This window comes from Citrus clementina, unplaced genomic scaffold (genome assembly GCF_000493195.1).
Source record: "Citrus clementina cultivar Clemenules unplaced genomic scaffold, Citrus_clementina_v1.0 scaffold_4, whole genome shotgun sequence".
Lineage (NCBI taxonomy): Eukaryota > Viridiplantae > Streptophyta > Magnoliopsida > Sapindales > Rutaceae > Citrus > Citrus x clementina.
This window is the reverse complement of record NW_006262274.1, coordinates 6,242,018-6,257,176: the sequence shown is the minus strand read 5'-3', so window position 1 is coordinate 6,257,176 and position 15,159 is coordinate 6,242,018. Positions and strand designations below refer to the sequence as shown.

At 31.0% G+C, this 15,159-nt stretch overlaps 1 long non-coding RNA gene across 1 annotated transcript; it reads right to left on the bottom strand.

Moving 5' to 3' along the window:
- Positions 1 to 9,618: 9,618 nt before the first annotated feature.
- LOC112099306 lies at positions 9,619 to 11,055 on the bottom strand. Its single transcript, XR_002906101.1, has 2 exons — positions 10,903 to 11,055; positions 9,619 to 10,792 (listed from the first exon to the last, which is right to left on the bottom strand). It is a non-coding gene; the product is annotated as an uncharacterized LOC112099306 (long non-coding RNA).
- Between the last annotated feature and the right edge of the window lie 4,104 nt (positions 11,056 to 15,159).

The window sequence follows — 15,159 nt, the reverse complement described above, 5'->3', positions numbered from 1 at the left end:
ATTAAGATTTACAAAATTCACATGCAAGTTAATAGTTTTTCATCTATCCTCTAAACTACCAAATAAATAAATTTTCCCAAATTTCTTTACCTCTTTGATGTTCACTCATTATCCAGAATATCATCAAATCTTCTTTTGTACTCAAGTAATTAACACAATGCTTATGAGACTTTATTAAAAAAAAAACAACATTTTTGTTCCAAAATTCATTAGAAATTCTATCTTTAAGTAGTAGATTATTCACACATATTTTAAAATATTACATTTTTAACTCATGTAGCGAGCTTTAGGTGAGTGACTCCCAGACCAGCTGGCCTTAGGGCATTAGGTGTTGAAATACCCTTACGAACTTAATTACTCGGGGTTTCTAATAAATAAGGCAAACAATTATATATTCTATAAATCAAAAAAAACTAGGGTGTTGAAAATTTTTTGTTCCCAGACCCAGTTGACCCTTAGGGGTATTAGGGGTTGGAACCCCTCATGCAGACTTAATTACCTCGGGGTTCTAGGATATAGCAAACTTAAAACACATTAGTTTTTTTTCTTTTTTTTTGGGTTTTGGTTTTTTTTAACAAAAAAACACCTTTCCACTACCTTAGATATTATCCACAATAAATCAAAAAAACTAAATGCTGCAAAAATTTTAACTTACAACCCACTAGTATGTGCATAGTGTGTGTGTGAGGAATGATTCAATAATACATATTAAATGAGTAAACAATTAAGTGACTTAGTAACCAAGTGGAGAGTTCACAAATTTGAGTAATTCAAAGAAAATGGAACAAAAACAATTTACTATTAATTTTAAAATCAAAATATAATACAACAAGACTATTAGGATGCGTCTCAAAAGTCTTGACTCTTTACACAACCATCTTAAAAAAAACAAAAATATTTTTTTGGGTTTTTTTTTAAAAAGAGAAAAATAAACACACATATTTAAAAACATATGTCAATTATCCATACCCCAACCTAATTTAAATATTATCTTAACATTTTATAATTTTACAGATATGCATAAAAAAATAATAATAAAAGAAGAAAATGAAGAGATCTCACCTGAACTTGATGCAGAAGCTTAAAAGCAAATAATAAAGAATAAGAAAAAGTCAATTTTTTTTAAAAATAAAACTCTAAGATTAAGAAGATGCGTTTCTAGAAGTATTGCACTCTCTATATCCAGCCATCGTCGACTCAAATTTAGTCCAAAGTTAGTCTTTACAGAATTTTTTTTATTAAAACATCACTAGGGACTAAGACATTCCACAATTATAAAATATTCCCTCCCCCAACCTGAAAGAGACATTATCTTCAATGTTTGAAAAGAAAGAGGAAGAGTTTAGAAGACAACATATGAACATTGCAACATAAAATATTTACAGACGGAGAGTTAAATCTAATTTGCACTTCTTATTACTACTACTGCTACCTTCATCAGTCGACCAATCCAGCTAAAAAATATTGGGATCTAGCTCTAGTGTATAAGCTTGTAAAAGATCAAGTAACTCATTAGCAGTAGAAGCAGAGATAAAAAGTTTTTTTACAGAGCGTGGAACAAAATGATTCTTTATTGCATGGTTAATAAAAGTTAGCAAGCCATCATAAAAATTATTAACATTTAACAAACCGATGAGTTTTTTATGAATGTTCAAGTGGGCCAAAGATGCAAATGTAATTAGTGCCTCAAAAGTTGTAAGATCTCCTAACAAGAAAATAAAAGTATCAGCATGATTTTGCATTTAAGATATTCTCTCTTGCATACTTGATACCACTAATTCTTCTCCAATTGGTGGGCCAACTGACATATTAGCTATTTCATGGCTTTTGAGATAATGCCTAGTACTTGGCTTCCTCAAGTAAAAACAGCTTCTGAGACAAGCCTTGATAACTCTCGTTCACCCTCTCCATATACAAGATGTAATTTCCTCTCTACTATGAAATGACCAAGATCTACAGTTGTCTGAACAAATTCTTTATACTTTGCATAGAGAAACTCAGAAAGTACACAAATGTTTTTAAATTGTTTACTTGAAGATGTTGCTATTGGAATAATATTTTAAAAACAAGTTGTGAGTGTTTGAAAAACGAGCTCACATTTAAAGATTTTGGTGACAGAAATAATGAGAAATATCTGTAAATGGGTTTGCATATTTGTCAAATGACGAGTAAAGTTCATGGTTCAATAATTCAAAAGCAAATAGTAAAAAGAAAATAATGATTAGAAAAAGTAAATAGTAAAAGAAAATAAATATTATTAAATACAAAATCACACCACTAAATGTAATAATGCAAATGATAAAATAACAACAAAATAAAAAGATATTTACTGGTAGCTGTGATTGTGGCTCACGTCTTCCTTTGGTTTTACGTCCAGTAACGGCTTGACGCCCTCTATGGGTCGAGGATAGACTTTTTATCAAATTTTCTTATAAACTAGCAAACATGATTTTTTTTTAGTCAGATTCCCAAAACTAAACTATGCCTTTTTTTTTTTTTTGGAATGGTATCCCCTAAATTATGAATCTCACGTTGCAAATATCCGCTTTAATGCGTCTCAAGAGATCGTAAGATATCATCCAACGATTCTTTACTCAGGCCATCTTTGACGAATTTAATTTTATCTTCACGAGTATCAGACACCAGTCCTAAAGATGTATAATCTAGTCGTATGCAACTAAGTCTTACACAATTATAATATTTTGAGCCAAGTCGTTTAGCTCTCTTTTTTTTAGCAAATATACTTTTACCAAAATTAGACATGAAAGAAACAAATGGATTAGAAAACTCACCTGCTAATTGGACTTTTGTTTCAATTAACTAACGAATGTCAGAAGGAATGTCATTGATCATTAACAAACGCAATTGTTCACAACGAGCTTTGTAAATTTTCCTAAGGGCATTATGAGAGAGCGGGAAAATGCTTATGCAATTTATGTTGTATTTCTTCCATGTTTGATTTTGGGGTTTCAGTTATTATGGGAAACTAAAGATACCGACTTAAGAAGTCACTGAGTACTGTTGTCCGCCATTTATATAGGAAAATAAACCAAAATATACTAAAATCAAATATGCATAATCAAATCAAACGTGAAAGCGAACAAAAAGAAACACACAATGTAAAAAAAGAAAATGAACTTACATTCATCCTCTCATTGAGTTAACCTCAAGCTCTAATTAAAATTCGTATATACCATGCTCTATTGCTCTGAGTTGTCTTTTTTTCTCCTCAACGTAGGACACTAATGTTGGGGGTTGCAGATCCCAAAGTAGATGAGATTTATAACTTTGTATAAATCTTCTCAGATTAAATCTTACTCGTAAAAGTCTTTTAAGATGTGTGAACAAGATCTTTCTTATTAAAGTATTCATGACATATAATGAAAATTGATGAGAGAAAGTACAATTGTCAAACAAACACGCTTAAACAAGAAATATAATGCTAAAAAAAATATGTATAGTGTATCAATCAAGAGAGAAAGAAAAAAAATCAAACAATGAAACAACAAAATAATAGTAAAACAATTGAGTCAGTCATTAATGACTTAATCAAGAATTGGTGGGTCACCCAAATTGATTTTGATGTCTTCTTCACATGGGTGATGTTCCAGATATGGTTTTAATATTTAAATGAAAGAGTTAAAGAATGTATAAAGAGTCTTCAAGATCTCTATGAGGTAATTAAAAGATTTGACAATCTCACTCTTTTTTGCATCTTTGCTGATTGTTAGACAGTCAACTTCCAAGAAGTTGCACAAGGTGAGAAGTAGAAAAAAGTAATGGATGAAGAAATCAAAGCCATCGTAAAAAATTACACTTGGAAACTTACTACTCTTCCCAAAGGTCACAAAGTGATCGATGTCAAATGGGTGTACAAAATAAAGATAAATATAAAAGGAGAAATTAAAAGACATAAGGCGAGACTAGTTGCAAAAGGTTTTAGTCAAAAGGTTAGCATAGACTACGATAAAGTATTTGCTCCTGTAGCTCGATTTGAAACTATTAGACTTATTATTTCATTAGCTGTTTAGAAAACATGAAAGATTTTTGAAATGGATGTGAAGTCTGCTTTCTTGAATGGATTCCTTAGAAAAGAAGTTTATATCGAACAAACATTAGGTTTTATCGTGAAATGACATAAAAACAAAGTTATGAGATTGAAGAAATCTCTTTATTGGTTAAAGCAAGCACGAAAGGTATAGAACAACATAATTGAAAAGTACTTTAACATCGTCAAATTTCAATATGAACATGCTCTCTATGTCAAAGAAAAAAATGGAGACATTTTGATTGTGTTTGTATATGTATTATCTCATCTTCACTGAAAATAATTTTGATTGTCAATTCTACTATTCCAGAGGTATGGAATAACAAAATTGACAAGTATTTTCAAGAGAACGACTTCGCCAAATGCCCATATGAATGTGTTCTCTATGTCAAAGAAAAAGATAGAGACATTTTGATTGTATATTTGTATATGGATGATCTCATCTTCGCTAAAATTAATCTAAGCTCATTTGAAGAGTTCAAGAGAGTGATGATCAAGAGTTCGCGATGACTGACATCAGATTGATGGCATATTACCTCAACATTGAAGTCAAGCAAAAAAAAAAAAAAAAGGCATATTTATCTCTTAAGAATGTTATGCAAACGAGATTCTCAAGAAGTTTAAGGTGAATGATCGCAAGCCTATAAGCACGCCAGTAGAATATAGAGTCAAGTTATCCAAACATGATGAAAGCAAATATATATATATCCAACATTCTTTAAGAGTTTGGTCGGAAGCTTACATTATTTGACATGCACGAGACAAGATATCCTTTATGCTATTGGACTTATGATATGATAGATGGAGAATCCAAAAACCACCCATTTTAAAGCTACAAAAAGTTTTCTTCGCTACATCAAAGGTACATTTAATTTCAGCTTGTTATGCGACAACGATTGGGGTGGATATATAGATGATCAAAAGAGCACTACATGATTTGAGTTCTTTATGGGAGACACTGCTTTCACGTGGATGTGAAAGAAGCAACCAATTGTCATATTTTCTACCTGTGAAGCTGAGTACGTAGCTGCTACATCAAGTATATGTCATGCAATTTGGCTCAGAAATTTATTGAAAGAGTTAAGTTTGCCACAAGAAGAGCCAATAGAGATTTGTGTTGATAAAAAATTAGCAATTGCCCTATCTAAAAATTCAATCTCTCATGATCGAAGCAAGCACATAGATACTCGCTACCATTTCATAAAGGAGTGCATTACAAGAAAATAAGTGCAAGTCAAGTATGTGAAATCACGAAATCAAGTTGCTGATATCTTCACCAAGCCGCTCAAGAAAGAAGACTTTGTAAAATTTTAAAATTTGCTTGGTGTCACAGGATCAGGTTTAAGGGGGGTGTTGGATCATAAATTGATCCACGATTAACAAATTTCAAGCCCAATTCATAGAAGTTTTTTGTGGTAGGTGTGGTTGGTGAAGTAGGTGAATGGTAGGTTTTGATGAATGGTTAGAATTTGTTTTATATTTAAATAATTTCATGGTTATGATTGATTTATAACATGTATACAGACCCTCATGAATTCAGTTTAATCATCAAGTGAAGCAACAAAGTTTCTTAGTTATAGAGAGTGAAAAATAGGAGATGTGGTTGAGGAGTGTTGTTAAAAAACTAAAATAGTGTTTATTGAGTGTTTGATTTTCAAAATTCTCCAAAGCTTCTATGTTATAATTTCAAGTTTAATAACTGATATTTTATTTTAAGTAAATTGATTTCGTTCATTTTTGTTTTAATGACTTGAACATAATGATTGCTTATTAAAGTTGGGTTTTTATTTGTTTAATTTATTGTTAATGATACTTTTACAAAATTTACTTGTTAATATTGTTGACAATACTTGTATATTAATTAAAATATGGAGCAAGCAATTAATATTAGTGATAATGAATTTCTTGCAGAAATATTTTGTGTTAGATTAATATTTTGTGTATTTATTTTAATATTGAAATTTTAATTTCTTATTTACGTTGATAAAATCTAGAATTCAATATTAGATATAGATTTCTTAAGCCATCATTATAAATTTATATTTTGAATTATATAATTTAAGTTTTATGTTTTATTCAAACTATTTTTTAATATTTGTGATTTTAAATGAAAAAACTTGCAAAAAAAATCTATTGCGAGTTTGTGGGTATATTTGAGAATTGTTAAAATCTACAATGGACATTTTTTTTTTATAAAAAAAATCCATTGCATGTTGTAGGCAGATTTAGTAATTTAAATTTTTTGTGGGTGCATGTTTGGTAATGACAAACTTGCCGGTCGTACCCATTACTATCCCTACTTACAAAATAAAAGGGACTAGAAAATACGAACATAAAAGTTCTCTTATAGTGTCAAGCGACCAACCTTACCTATAGTTAGTTGGAAGAAATGAAAAAACGAGAAGAATTGAAAGAGAGAGGAGAACATTAGCTAAAGGAACATTTTCACGTTTTCATGATCACAATAAGAAATAGTTCAAAGATACGATCACATAAAAATGAAAAAAATAGCATGGACGGCTTTATATAATACAATTATGCTTTTATCTGATCATATGCCGATTTACTCTTATCATATTTTTTTAAAGTTTATTCACAAACGTTCGCAAAGGTAACCAGTTGCTTTCTATTGATGGATTCTAACACTTTTTAGTTTAACTAGTTTAATGAGTTTTGAGATTTTGGTGAAAGCTAAATTAAATGGGCAGACAATTATAACAATATTCCACTGCAAATACGTGGCTGCCCCCTTATTACCTTGGCCATGTAACAGCAAAAATGGTACTTTCATCTCTACGAGTAGTGGCCTCTTAGGAAGTTTAAAATTGGCAACCTGGGTAGTATTATCTATACTCCTAGTCAAAGTTGTTGGTGCGGAATATTATTTTCGGTAGAACTTGATGTAGTTCTCGGTAAGTATATGTTTCAATTTTTTTGCAGTTATCAGAATGCATTATAGAGAAACCCGCTTGTCTCTCGTTTGTATCTACTCCTATTGTCACAGTGGGATATAAAGTCATAATTAAGGGTATGTTTGGGAGTGAGGTGCTAGCTGTTGTGGAGTAAAAGCTACAACTATGGAAGACAAGTTGGAAAAAAAAAATTGCTAAGCTACCAAAGCCCAGCTACAAGTGTTACCAAACACCTTAGTAGTTGGGCTTTGACAGCCTAGTTACCCTACCACAATCCCAAACGGACTATAAGTTAGATATTAAAAAATAACAGAGTCCTACAATAAAATAGTCTATTACAAATATACATCATGAAGAGAAAGGCAAAGTAAAAATTAAAAAGAAAAAATACATATAGAAACTACTTTGAGAAATACCTCCATGAAAATCCTATTGTGGATGACACTTGCATCTCATGAACCCCCATTTAAACAGCTCTGAAATGCAAATGTCAAGTGAAAATGAACAAAATTATTACAAATAAGCAGTCCATAAGACGAGAATAAAACAATATATTCTGAAAAAAAATTATATAATATCATGAATGAAGAAATTATAAAGACAAAGTGTGTCTTTTTTCGTTACATAGCATTTTGCAGTAAATCTAACAATGAAAAGGCTTCTCTAATACTCTTCATTTCTCTCTACACAAATTCTTTATATTCGCTCTCCTTCATCCTTAATTTCTTGGTTCATGAACAACAAAAAACAGTTATAATACCACCCCAAATGATCAAATTAAACAAAAACTAAGAAGAGTTTACAAGCTTTCCAAATATGATTCTTTCTTTATAAATGCAGAAACAATTATAATACCACATTAATTAACCAAATCATCAAAACAAAGACCAACAAGAGTTTGCATTCGAAAGATGATATCTTTCTTTATCAACTTGAAACAGTTGTAATACCACATTAACAAAATATCTAAATCGTCAAAATAAAAACTAAGAATAGTTTACAAATATTCACAAGATTTTACCTGTTGAAATATTGGTCCATTGAACTGAGGTTCACTATAAGATTTTTCTGCGACCACTATTTTGCAATTGTATAAAACCTTATACGATGCCTTGCAACTGATTTCAAGAGGTCGCAAATAAAAGTGTCATAAATTTCTTGGACAAGAAATTCGCAGTCATTATTACTTTATTATGACTGCTTATCGGCTATGTTGTAAACTGTTATGAAAAATTTGCAACAGCATAAAACAGTGAAATAGTATGAAAGTTTGTTCAACAAATCTAATTATAGTGTTCCTATTGTTGTTTTTTTTTCCTCGTTTTCTATTGATAACATGTATATGGTACCAAAATGAAACAAATCATTGATAGCCAAATATAATCCTTACACTTTATGTAGCATCTTTGAGAAAATATTAATAATGTACTTCTATATTCAATCAATTACAAGTCTATAATTTTTATTTTTCAAAGCCTACAAAAACAATATGTTTCCCAAAAAGGGCAGAGATTTCAGTGCTAATTGCTAAGCACCATAACAACAACACGCTTCTTCCTTGCTCATTCTTTTTAAAGAAGTCCCATCTCTTGCTCTTGAGAATTGTCAAGAACTATAATAAATAAATATTCTATCAACAAAATAAAATGGTATTGAAATCCTAAAAGAAATCTGATAAAGCAACAAGCAGACTTACTTGTAAAGGATTATCTAAATTGCAATATAAACATACCAGTCACTTTGAGAATCACAATGACGATGGTATGCACACAATGCATTTGGAACCTACCAACAGATTCATTATGACATATGTTAGATGATCTTTTTTTTTTGGTTTAACATCATATGATAATGCTACTCTAAACACAAAATACCTCTCACTCATGGATGGCTGCATCTCAGCATCAAAAGCATCAAAATGGTGCAGTAGACATGAATGCAAACTATCATATTTAGTCTCTAATTCACAATATTTGCATTGCAATCACTGTAGTTGGATTGCAGATAGTTTAATTCTTGCTGAACCATCTCCCTACTTCGACTTGATTTTTGTTGTAACACATGTGCTGGAGATGGACCATGACCAAGGTACATACAAATCTGTGACCATCAGGTCCCATCACTTCAGCCAATACTCGCTCTCTTACATCTTCTGTTTGTTCTTTCTTTAGTAATTGAGACAATTGCTCATGAAATTGATTTTACAAGTGGTGTAAGTTTGTTAGAAAATGAAATAATAAAGCATATAAAATATAAGCAATCATTTTATTTGTATTTTCTTGGTCACCTATACTGCCATCATGTTTTGTCCATGTCTCAGTAAAAACACTTATGATTAGTCTTTTTGCCTTGTTTTTTCATCTTTATTAAAATACAAAAAAGAGAGGAAGAGAAAGATGCTTAATAGTGAGATATGCACTCCATCTGACTAAAACAATATTATAGGATGAGGTTTATGTAAAATAAACAACCAGTACCTCAAAATCTAGTTTGTTATAAACACTCACTTCTTCTCTCTTTTTGACAAATAAAATTTGACTGGTCCTAGGAAGTTGTTGTTCATGACTAGTTTTATTCTTTTCTGCATGAACCTACAGTATGACACAAATAATCACCATAACATAGCACACCACATGTCAATAATATGATAGACTAGTATACGTAAGTACTGTATTATTCAAAATTGTAATAAGTCTTTCACTGTAACATATTCTAAGTGCCACTTACACAAGTTCAATCATTATATTATGGCATACCTTGGCTTCCAAAGTGCCCCAATATGCAACAAGTGTTCTCCATTACCGTTAAACTACTCTACATAGAGTGAATTCAAGGCATTCTGCATCTGTCTTACCATTATAACCCTAGTCTTCTCCCGAGATTTGCAGTTCTTCCAAAGTATACTAATATTCTTTAGACAGTGTAGTCCATAGGCTTCTGGAGTATTTGTGTTATCCTATAATATAATATCAACATAATTACAGGGGAAATATGAGCTTAAACAAACATGTCCCAAAAATTAATCTAATACCTTCACTTCTTCCCAAATGTAATCCAACATATCTTTTGGCATATCAGTCCATTCCACATATGTGAGAGGAACTTTAAACCCATTCTGTGCTATTATTCCAAAATGTGATTTGCTTTCAGCAAGCACTGGGGCTCATGACTTGCCATTCAGAATTAAATAGTAAATGCATTATATGTCTTGTTCCCTACTCACTGCTAACAATAGTAGAACCATGAACTTGCCTATTGTGTGTTAGATCATCTGATCTTGCTAAAAGTAGTAAATGTAAATATAACATTTAAATCAACACATACATCTAACATGCTATTGCATTAACTACTCTCAAATAATCACATATTTCGTACCTTCTCCATTTTTATCTGCATGAGCACAGGAAGATGATGATAACCGTTGTTGTGATTCTACCTGCTGCTTAAGTAAACTATCCATAGATGTACCTCTCACTTCTTTTGGTGCTATAATTAACCACACTCAAGTAATGACGTTTTCATTTTGTCTTGCGTCTCTTATTTACTTTGTCACATAAACTACTTTGACAAAATCATTACATCATTTTATCTTATTACACATGATTTTGACAAATTTTTAAACCTGAGCATGTATGATGCAGTGGACATTGAAAGGCAATCGCACACCAAAAATAACTAAGATACAATAGAACTTTTAAAATATTAAGCCAAAATTGAATCTTACGTCACTGATCTGGCTGAAGCAGGGCTGAAATTGAATCCGAAGCCTTATAATCGGAGAGAGATCGGTTGGTTCCTTGTATGTTTCTGTTAAAAAGCTTCACAAAGTGACCTATACACACAGACATACATGAAAAAAGTAAGAAATTGAAATCGAATTTGAATGTGAGAGAGTATGAAATTGAATTGAAGCTATTTTCAATTATGAAAAGTTTGACTCACACTTTATGCGAGGATGATGCATGGGGGAGTGAGAGATCGAACTATCTAGGAATTAATTGAGCAGGATGAGTAGAGAAGACTGAGAGATCAATGGATTTAGGGTTTCAAATGAGCAGAATTAGTGGACGAGAGAGAGAGAGAGCGAGAACGAGGGAATTTTGTTTATGAATTTTAAAAGAATCAAAATGTACGTGTAGTTTTATTCTTTGAATTTTAAAATGATTTAAGATGCAAATTTAATTTTTTTTTTAAGAAGCAATTTTACTTTATGACCGTTCCTGTTGCAACTGTGATTTAAAAAATGTCACAAAAGCAGTTTCTAATGAATTTGATTTGGATGATAATTCTTGAGAAATGAGAATGGTTTATGCGGTCAAGCATTCAACTTTGTTTTTTTTAATACTGTGATATTTACAATTAGATATATATAATTAAGATTTATATTATTATATTAAATTTTATAAAATACATATCTAAATAAAGAACTCTCATAGATAAAAGATATTTTTACTCTACTCATATTACGCAGATGAGAAAGACTTATAAAATATTGTGGGAGCTTGAATCGCTGTCCTCGCAAGCGCGGGGGCATTGAACTCTGTTTTATACGCGAAGATTCTGTAACAAACCATAACGAATTCTTGTCGTGTCATCATAGAAAATATCACTTAAACCCAAATATTAAGTGCTATTGTTACATAGACCAGATGGATATGACTTAATTACATATAGATCCAAAAATAACTACAAAAGTCTCGGGGTTTTGGCTTTGTTTCTAATACTGAGATAGACCTGAGAGTTTTTTCTTATTTTGGAATTAGCCCCCAAACTCTTCAGATATTACATACTCCCCTTAATCAGAGTTTTTATTTTTTCATTTTTTAACAAACCTAAACAGTCCGAGAAAAATTTATTGAAATAAAAATGAAGGATTACAACAAAACGGAGAGCGCAATAAATCTAATCCTAAAGCAAGCTAGGGGGTTCATTAAAATAAATAAACAATTAAAGAGGACCATTATTTATTTTAGCAATTTTTCAGTTATACACAGCAAAAGGCATTTGCTTTTCTTTCCAATGGGATGATACCCATTTAGGCAGAAGTAATTCATTGTTTCTAAGGTTATGGGATATTTAAAAAGTTTAGGATTTTCACAATTATAATTTTGAATGGTCACACAGCCAATGCATCGTCAGACGGATAGAGTATCAATAAAAATTAATAAATTATATTGATTTACTTGGTATTCAAGGTGTGGGGTACCGTACCCTGAGTTATTTTAGTCACTTTTTTGTTTTTCTCTTATATTTTTTTATTTCTAAAGAAATGATAAAATTATAAATGATCATCGTATGACTCAAAGTTTGGTAATCTGTAGAGCTAGTGATTTGGGCCAGTTCGACTTTTTTGAGGCCTTTGGCTAAATATATGTATAAGTTTTATTAAAAATGTTATTCATTAAGAATAATTTTTTACTTTTTAAGATGTAAAATTATTAATAAATTTTTTATATTATAATTTTACTAATATATATTTCTCAGTAGATAATATAGACAATTGATTAAATCATTGTTTCTTTTAGCAAAAAGTAACCACTTATGAACAAATAAATTCTAGAAAATTAAAAACAATAACCTATGAATACAATAATATTTTTTTTAAGAAAGATAATAGAACTAAATAACAAAATAATTAAGAGTAGAGTAGGAAGATAAAATTTGAAATTTTGAGATGAAATCACAATTTGACTTTGATGGTTTGAAGCATTGAATAGTGAAAAATGATTACGGAAAATAGATTAAAAAAAGATTGGGACTATTGGCACCCCTCCAAATACCTCTTAAAACCCCTTTAATTATTTTATAATTTTAAACTTTATTAAAATTACATGATAGGACAATTCTAATTAAAATTCTACTCAAAATTCAAATAATTTTTTTCCTTAAAAAAATCTAACATTATAGAAATTTAAAAAGTTGTTTTTTTCCTCTAATTTTTGGGTGAAGAATTTACCATTGGTGATTGCAATGGAGAGAAGAAAATCGGTTGTTTTTTTTCTTTTGAATGGAAGAAATTCTATTGTTGAAATGGGGTTTAATAATAAAAATAAAAAAAAAATTAGAGAATGAGGTTTGCACTAATAAGTTTTAATTAAGGGTATTTTTGTCATTGATGGAGGTGTTAAAAGAATTTTATAATTTTTAAAATATTTTAATAGGGTTAATTAACAAAAGGGGTGTTTATAGATATTTAGAAGGGTGCCAATAGTCACACTCTTAAAAAAAACCTTAATAACAAATTTAAGTTTCCCTCTTTCTCTCTCTCTCTCTTTTTTTAATAGAGATTTGAAAATAAATATATTTAACTTTTTATAGAGATTAAAACTATTAACTATAAAGAGGCTTTGTAGTAGGGATGGCAATTGGGCAGATATGGGTTGGATCTACTCTGCTCCAGATCCAGATTTATAATAAAAATCAAAATTCATATATGCTCCAAATCTGTCATGAATCTATATTTTTCGCTACATATCCAGATCCAAAAAAGAAATAAATATCTATATCTGCTCCAAATCTGAAAAAAAAAAAAATCCAAATCTACTCTAAATCCGTCATGAATTCTAAAACTCAGCAATAAAAAAGTAATAATTTTTTGAAATTAAATTGAAGGCTAAAATATATTGATAATAAATAAATTATATAATTTTTCTCAAAAATATACTAAATATTGTATCTTATACTTTTACACCAAAACAACAAATAAGAAAGATAATAAAATATCCTTCAAAAGTAATTGCAAGAGTAAGATCAATCTAATATTTTATTATCTCCTTCATCGTTCTAATATGGGAAATTTACCAAATTAGCCATTAAAATTTTGTATTTTTCAACTTTGGCCACCCAAACTTTTTTCAATCAAAATTAGCCAAACAACAAACTTTTGGACCACAATACCCTTGCAATCTCACCCAATGCTCACCAAAGCTTGAACTCACCCACGCTTCTCACCAAACGGAAGCACCATAGAGAGCCAAATCAGAGACCATCATCGGCGGCAATCTCACCGGAATTCCGTTCAACAACACTAATTCCACCAAAATCATGTCTAATAGCAATCAAGATCTCCAAGATAATAGTTGAAGTTCAAAAACCCTAGGTTAGCAATTTCAAACACATGCTTTATATTGTTCTTGTGTTGTGTTGTGGTTGTGTGTTGTTGCGATGGTGTTTGTGGTGGTTGGTGGTCTATTGTCGGACTGTGTTGGAGGCAATACGTTGCAATGGTTGTTGACCAATTCGTGAAAATTCAAAATTTATGTGCGACAGGCTCCCATCGCACAAAATTTTGTGCGACTGTCTTTCTGTCGCACAAAAAATTTGATTACACAATCTGAAATTTTGTGCAACAGGTTCCCGTCGCACTAAATTTTGTGCAATAAGTTCCCGTCGCACCACATTTTGTGCAACAGATGCTGGGCGGCGATCATTGGATAGTAGCTTGAGTCGACCTTCGCAAGAAAAATGTGTGAATTTATGACTCGTTGGTGGCAGTTCGTGATGATAAAACGTACAAGGATAAGTTTAAGCCACTTGAAGTCATCTTCCCTCGATGGTTAGAAGATGTCGGATTTTACAACGTCCGACATGACTTGCGGAATGCCGACCCTTGGAATGTCAAAATATGTAAGGGTGTGCCGCAACAAGAGCCTGGTAGTGGCGATTGCGGCATTTTTATGTTGATGATCACGATGTATTTAATGTTTGGGCTCAGACTTAATTTTACTAGTGGCCACGGGCAATACTTTAGGAAGAAAATTGTTGTAGACATATTTAATGGTGATATCGGCCTTTAGGATATTGTGGCGCCGATATATATTGATGAAATTGGATTTTAGACGATTGTATTTATAATTATTATTGGTGTCTACAAAACTTTTTTTTTTACATATAATTGAAATAAAAAATTTGCAATATAATATAAATTAAATAGGTTGTTATATATGATGGTGCAATAAATAAAAATCAGTTCTCAAAATACATAACAATTTAAAACGATACAATTAGGTTCGTGTCGACGCAATGAGATTCTTGCACTTTTTCCGGTTATGACCCACTTCGTTGCACCGGCCACATCTTATAGTTCTCCTGTCAACATCCTCACCAACAGAGGGTATTCTGAGCTCTGGACGACGGTCGGACGGTGGTGCTTCTATTGGTAGGTTAGCTTTCATTGCTCGAATTTCCTCAGGAACCTCC